Source organism: Acipenser ruthenus, chromosome 4 (assembly GCF_902713425.1).
Source record: "Acipenser ruthenus chromosome 4, fAciRut3.2 maternal haplotype, whole genome shotgun sequence".
NCBI classification, from domain to species: domain Eukaryota; kingdom Metazoa; phylum Chordata; class Actinopteri; order Acipenseriformes; family Acipenseridae; genus Acipenser; species Acipenser ruthenus.
The window spans coordinates 5,937,501-5,944,526 of record NC_081192.1 but is presented as its reverse complement, the minus strand read 5'-3'; the positions used below and the strand labels follow the sequence as shown (position 1 = coordinate 5,944,526).

At 36.7% G+C, this 7,026-nt stretch overlaps 1 protein-coding gene across 1 annotated transcript in view; it reads right to left on the bottom strand.

Moving 5' to 3' along the window:
* Nucleotides 1–3,906: 3,906 nt before the first annotated feature.
* LOC117400697 (deleted in azoospermia-like) overlaps nt 3,907–7,026 on the bottom strand; it is a 33,939-nt gene continuing 30,819 nt past the window's right edge. The window contains exon 10 of the mRNA XM_059021586.1: nt 3,907–5,403. The gene's annotated coding sequence lies outside the window, so the exon portion shown is untranslated. The remainder of the gene's footprint in view (nt 5,404–7,026) is intronic.

Below are 7,026 nucleotides of genomic sequence, written 5' to 3'. Positions count from 1 at the left end.
CACTTCACTCCTCAATGAAATCTATATCATCTTATAAACCCCCAGACGAGGCCCCCTGTAGCTTAAATCCATTATTTAGGAGACTTGCAAAAGGGAAGCCTGCTTCTGGGACACTCATCTGACACCAAGTGAAGCTGTTGTTTAAATGGCTAAAATTATTATAAATAACATTTTTAAAAAAAATAGTCAAATTGACTGGAGGGCCCCAATAACATTCTCGTTTATCTGCCAATTAATTTCCTTTTATTAAAACAGTATTTCAAATGTTCCAGATGGGAAGTGGACACTGTATAACATTGCTGAAAAAATCTAAAACAAATAAAACGTTACGAATGACTTCTTTCATTATTAAACACAATCATCAATATATTATGTTTTAATTATGTACCGGTATGCAAGATCCAGTAAGTACAGTACACCCAGCATGTTTAAAATAAGGGAGTTTCATCCATAACCATACAACACTGAATAGTGCTAAACTTAGAAGAAAAAAAAAGAAACCTAATAAATCCAATGCCAAACGTTTCGACAGTCTTTTTCCACGTGTCTAAAATTTGTCATTAAGTTTTTAGAATACAACAGACCAAACAAGCTAAACCGAATCACTTTGGACCCCCTTTATATATCATATATATATATATATATGAATATATATACACACTTTTCTTTTTTAATAGTATGCTGCCCCACAGTGGCCTGCAGGAGAACATAGGACGAGACTAGTGAACCAAATACAGTGCAGTGCTAGAATTGGTTTTAATCGTGATGATGTTTCTACATCTTGCTTCCTTTATGGGAGATGATATATATTAATATTATCATCTTTATTTTTATATAGCACCTTTCATAGTGGACCACCATCACAAAGCGCTTTAGAGGTTGGCTGTGAACTGTGCATTCTATGCAGTCACTTACAATCGGACATAGATTTAACATCTAATCTGCAGGATGGAGCACAAGGTTAAGTGACATGCTCAGGGTCACACAGTAAGTCAGTCAGTTGCAGAGGTAGGATTTGAACCGGTGACCTTCTGGTTATAAGCCCTGGGCTTTAACCACTGGACCACACTTCCACCTAATGGGGGATTCTCCATATGACCTTCACCTATTTCTTGTGAGTAAGCAGAAAAGTAAGTGTTGCAATATCGATTACAAAGTACAGTACTTGCTGATTGTGATGATACATTTATGCCTTGCTATAGTACTGGAATCCTCATGATAGACAGGCACACAGAATAACATAAAACACAATTCAAAAGTAGCATACATTTCTTTTTACTGCTTCATTGTGGGCAGCAGTGTGGAGTAGTGGTTAGGGCTCTGGACTCTTGACCGGTGGGTTGTGGGTTCAATCCCCAGTGGGGGACACTGCTGTTGTACCCTTGAGCAAGGTACTTTACTTAGATTGCTCCAATAAAGACCCAACTGTAGAAATGGGTAATTGTATGTAAAATAATATGATATCTGTATAATGTGATATGTTGTAACAATTGTAAGTCGCCCTGGATAAGGGCGTCTGCTAAAAAATAAATAATAATAATAATTGCTTTATGACAAATTTAAGAAAAATGGCACTTTGGTTCTGCGATCAGCTTTAGAACAGCAGGTGTGATAGACGTGACGGCAATACGTAGGCAGTCCTCCAAAGATTCTTGTGTCAGCCTGTGTCGTGCATCTGTTTTTAATATTGAATTAATTGTGGAATAAGCCGCTTCATATGTGTAAGTAGATCCAAACATGGAGAGCACAGACAGAGCCAGCGGTAGCTGTCTGGACATACATAGGCGGACCAGAATGATTCCAGATTTGCTTTGTTAATTATTTCAGTTTTCAGCAATGACTACGCCTGCAAATATACTACTAGTTCTAGTTGCTGCTTTGTTGATTGCGGGAAGCACTTGCTTTGCATGGGACGAGAAATCGCCATTAGTGTTGATTGAAAACGGATCATGGCCAAAAACGATTAAGTATCTGGGAATGCTGAAGTTGTCAAAGCAAGCACTGAAACTGTCTTTCAGCTGTACAATAAAGTCTGTCATTGTTACGAGTCATTTTGAGTTACGTTTCACGTACAACTTACTAATTTGTCTCTTAATAGCTACAACACAGATGCTATATTATTTAACTAATATTTATTTGGAGGTTACAGACATAACATTACAATTGTTACTTTTTTTTTCTTTTTTGGTTTGTTTTCAACCGGCTTGACCAGGTTTTTTTTTTTTTTGGACTGACGAGCCGGTATTGGGCAGGGGGGGTGGTATTGCACATGGCCCGTTCTGCAGCTGCCCGCAGGTCATTTGGCCCGCTGTCAAATTTTTTTGCCGACCACTGCTTAGACTGTTGGTTAGACCCCATGGAATTCTGCGGTAAAATGTCCTAAAACTGCAACGAGAACAGTGTTTTCTGCAAAATTCTGTGTCAAATGACTTTTGAAATGGAAAACAGTGTTAGAGTATAAATAAACAAGTCAGTTACATTCATTTTTATTAAATCATATTACTAACGGGGCTCCGAAGTGGCGCATCCAGTAAAGGTGCTCCGCGCGGAGTGCAGGATGTGCCCTAAAGCCTGGAGATCGCAGGTTCGAATCCAGGCTATGTCACAGCCGACCGTAACCGGGAGTTCCTAGGGGGGGGCGCACAATTGGCTGAGCGCTGCCCGGGTAGGGAGGGCTTAGGTCGGCAGGGGAATCCACGGCTCACCGCGCATCGGTGACCCCTATGGCCGATAAGGCGCCTGTGGTTCTGCAGTGGATCTGTGTTGTCCTCCGGCACTGTAGGTCTGGTGGAGTTGCTGTGGATTTGCAGTGTGAAAAAATGACGGCTTGGCAGGAGCACGTTTCGGAGGACGCGTGTTCCAGCCGCAGTTTCCCCGAGTTGGCAGGGGGGTTGAGAGCGGTGAGCCAAGGATACAGATAATTGGGCATACTAAATTAGGGAGAAAACTGGGGTAAAAAAAATTGGCAACAATTTAAAAAAAAAAAAACAAAACATTACTAAAATCTGAAAACCACAAACATGTTTGCCATATTTTATGGAAATCAAAAGAAAAAACATACAATAAAAGCAGAGGATTTTCACAAAAATGTTAAGTCATACCAAGTAATCGGATAATATCCAATATAGTTCGCCACCCCCTTCCTTTTTGAGCATTCATGTTACTTCACCATGTACAAAAAAAAAAAGTGTGTACTTCCATATATATATTAGAATGACATTTCACATAGGAGTAGAGCAACGCTTCGCTTTGAACTTGACTAAACTGAAATCCTTTTGTAAAATATTACCTTATTTCATTCATCAGTAGCCACATTGTCTAGCCATGGTCTTCTGCCGTTTTAACAGGAGCTATGACCGAGTTATTGGAAATACTGGAATTGCATGTTACATTTGTGCCCTATCTTTTGCCGTTATATTCGGTGCTAACTGAAATTTGTTTCCGGAGCTCACCGATGGTCTTGGGAATCTGATGTTACATTAGGTAAGGTGATCAGATTTCTATTAGTTCAAAAAGCTCCAACTACCAGTGCTACTTATTTATTTTTGAAAACAGCATCCAATAGGAATTTGTACAAGTTGCATTATTATATAATCCTAAAAAATGACAATTAAAACTCTAAAATGTATATTTGACTGTTTACAACCCTGAAAACCTACATGTTTGCAACACTGTACCAGTCCTCGTAATGTTTAGGGGTCAGTGGAATCAAACAGGAATTTAAAAAAAACAGAGTCTTGTATTCCCTGCCGATACCTAAGAAATTGAGCAATGCAAATATTTTCTGAACAGCTTGGTAACCAGGGATGTCGCATGTATGTATAAGTTCAAGATCAAAACAGGGAAGGAATCATTTGCATACTTAAAATGAGGAAAGCACAACATTAAGGGAGAGAAAAAAGAAAATAATTTAAACTCTTTATTTTTAAACTTTAGGTCACACACACACGGCAAGCAGCCTTTAGTGAAACAGATCAAAATACAGAACAAAAATTAACTTAACATTACAGTGATTTGTACAAATGCTTTTTATCAGTAACCACCAACAGTCAATCACAATATTTGTGGCTAGAGAACAAAACCATCTTGTAGTTGGAAGAAAACTTACTCGGCAGAAAACCAAGAAAGAGATACTTGGTTTTACAATGCTAGTTTTACATTTGTATAAGCCACCTGGGATCCAATATCTCACAGCAAACCAATAATAAGTCAAACAGAACATTTAAAGCAAAACTCACAGCAAGTTGTGAGCAGTAATTTTAATGCCCCCAGATCGAGATTACTATCCATGAGTAATTACCTTCATTAATACTAGAACTATACAAGGCCTAGCTTGTGTCACCTAATAGCAAAACAATCAACCACTGAAATGTGTTCCATGCTGTGAATTTTGATGCTATGATTAGTCTTGGGTACATGGCTCATAATCTCCTGGATGCAATGCTTCCCCCCCCCCCTCAACAGACTAGATACACTACACAAAAACCTTCTATAGTGAAGATATATTTTTAAAATTTAAGTGATTACTAAAAGTGTAACACTTTCTAACCATATTACTAATAAAAAAAAAAAACAGCAACAATTACCAAACTTCAAAAGAACAAAACAAAAATTGCTAGATTGCAAATCAATCTAACCCAGTGATGCACAATAAACAAGATAGTGAAAACACAATAATTACTCCGTACACAATTAAAAGAATAAAACAGAAATAACAAACAAAGCCTTGCATAGTACCGAAATAATTTAAATACAATTTCCCCATGATAGAACAGAGCTTCTGTTGAGTTTAAGGCTCCTCATTGTCCACTTGGAAGTTTTATGATGCACAGCATAATTCTGGGTTAGAACATGTGCATCCATGGGTGGAATATTTTTGTATGGGTTTACATATAACTAAAGAAAGGAAACAATGAAAATCAGTTTACATTTCCTTCCGGTTTAAGAATCTGGCCTGTCAACTGATATTCTACTAAAACTACGTACATTTCTCTAGCAAACATACAGGAATAGCTATATGTATACATATTTAATAAAGCATTTCAAATTACAGTATAGAATCTATGAATTATAACACACATTCATACAAGATGCAGGGACACAAACAAAAGCCACATCAGCAGCCATGCTGTTTAAATAAATAAAGCAATACATATATATACACAAGAGAATTTAAACTGAACTAAAATATTATGGAGTAACAGTTTACCAAGCAGCTGCTTTAGAGGGAATGATATGAAAATACTAAAATGTTAGAGTGCATCTTGAACAATTCAATAAAAGGAGTCTGCAGTACATGTCCTCATGACCTTTAAAATTGTCATCCCTTGAGCAATGGATACAACTCAAGTTTCAGCTGGTTCTTAAAAAGATGCCCATCTCAGCGCAGTATCGCCATTTCTCCTGTAAATTAAGCAGATGATTGATTTTTTTTTGTTGACACACAAAAAGCAGCATTTAATACAAATCAATATTTAATACCTATAGTTATTTATTAACTGCATAGCAATTACTGGGAGTAATACAGATTAGATGCATTGTTAGAAAACATCACCGAATATAACAAATCTTGCGTCTGGTTTTACAGACCCAGCCCCCCCCCCCCCCCCCCCAACAACAACTAATCTTAGATTACCCAATCTTGCTTTAGTATTAGCGCACACCAGCCCATTGTTTCTTTTTTAATCATTTTTGCAGCCACATATTTTCTCCCTATTCTGCTACTTTAAAAAGTAGTTAATCAGTTTTGATTGGCTGCCATTGTCTTTCAGGTGTCTTGAAATGACAGAATACTATTTTCACTTTTGTGGACAGCATCTTTTAAAATGCATTATAACATAGAATCTTGTTTAACTGAATATTATGATTGTATTTAAATATTACAAGTCAAATGCAAAATAAAGCTTAGAAGAAATTGTTATTTTTATATGTATTGTTAGTAAAAAAGGTATTTTGTAAAAAAAAAAAGTGATCAGGTTAGTTTACCATTTTTTGATTTTCTACTGTATATATTTCCAAATTTCTTGAAGGGTATAGTATTGTTCAGGACATACAATTGCAGACCTGCCAACCTTGACATTTTTTGTTGAGTAGCACTCTTTCACGCAAACATCTCAGGGGGTCTGAGGGGCTTCCCCCCAGAATTGTTTTGGGGTATAAAACAGCTAAATGCTACACTCTGGTGAGTTTTGAGTATGAATTTCAGTAAAAAAAAAAAAAAAAAATGATTAGCTATGATTGTTTCAGTTTAAATTTAATTTTGTTTACCTTAGTATAGATGAAACCTTTTTAATTGATACCAACTGAATTTTCAAGTACAGAAAATATCAAATTTTGTAGTATGGTTGTATTTTATTTACTGTCAAAACATAAATTGAAATGTATAAGCTTCTAAAACAGAGAAACAAAGCACTTTCAAAAAAGGAAAAAACAAACAAACTTGTAAATAGTCACTGAGTCAGCACCAAATGTAATAGCTATCCACAAAGCAAGTTGTTTGGAACAGAAAAGGAATCCAACAGGTCAAACTGCACTTTCAGATCTTGAATGTTTAGCTTCATAGGTGGCTGACTTGGCTTTCCTGAGCAAGGTGTCACTAAACATACATTTTAAAATCACCCGTGCTACATAACCCACACTCCATGCACAACTACATACACAACACATAAAACACAAAATACGCACAGGGGCGGGGAACCCTGCCACAATTACACATTAGTTTCCAGCACTATTTGATACATGCATTCTTTACAGTATCCTGCTTACAGTACAATAAAAATATTTAATTTTAAAATTATTTTATGTAATGATTATTTATTGTCTTCTGTGGAGTTGAAAAAAAGACATGTATTTCCTATAGACTACCACTATTGCACAGCTCCTGTTGACGTGCAGATTCTATGGGGGAAGCAATCCCGAGCAAATGTGCCCTCATCTACCGAACTCAAACTCTGATAACGGCACTACTTGGATTGGCATTGTTTATTATTGGAGGGTTGGAGCTTTTGTATCTCTCTTTTTTGCTCT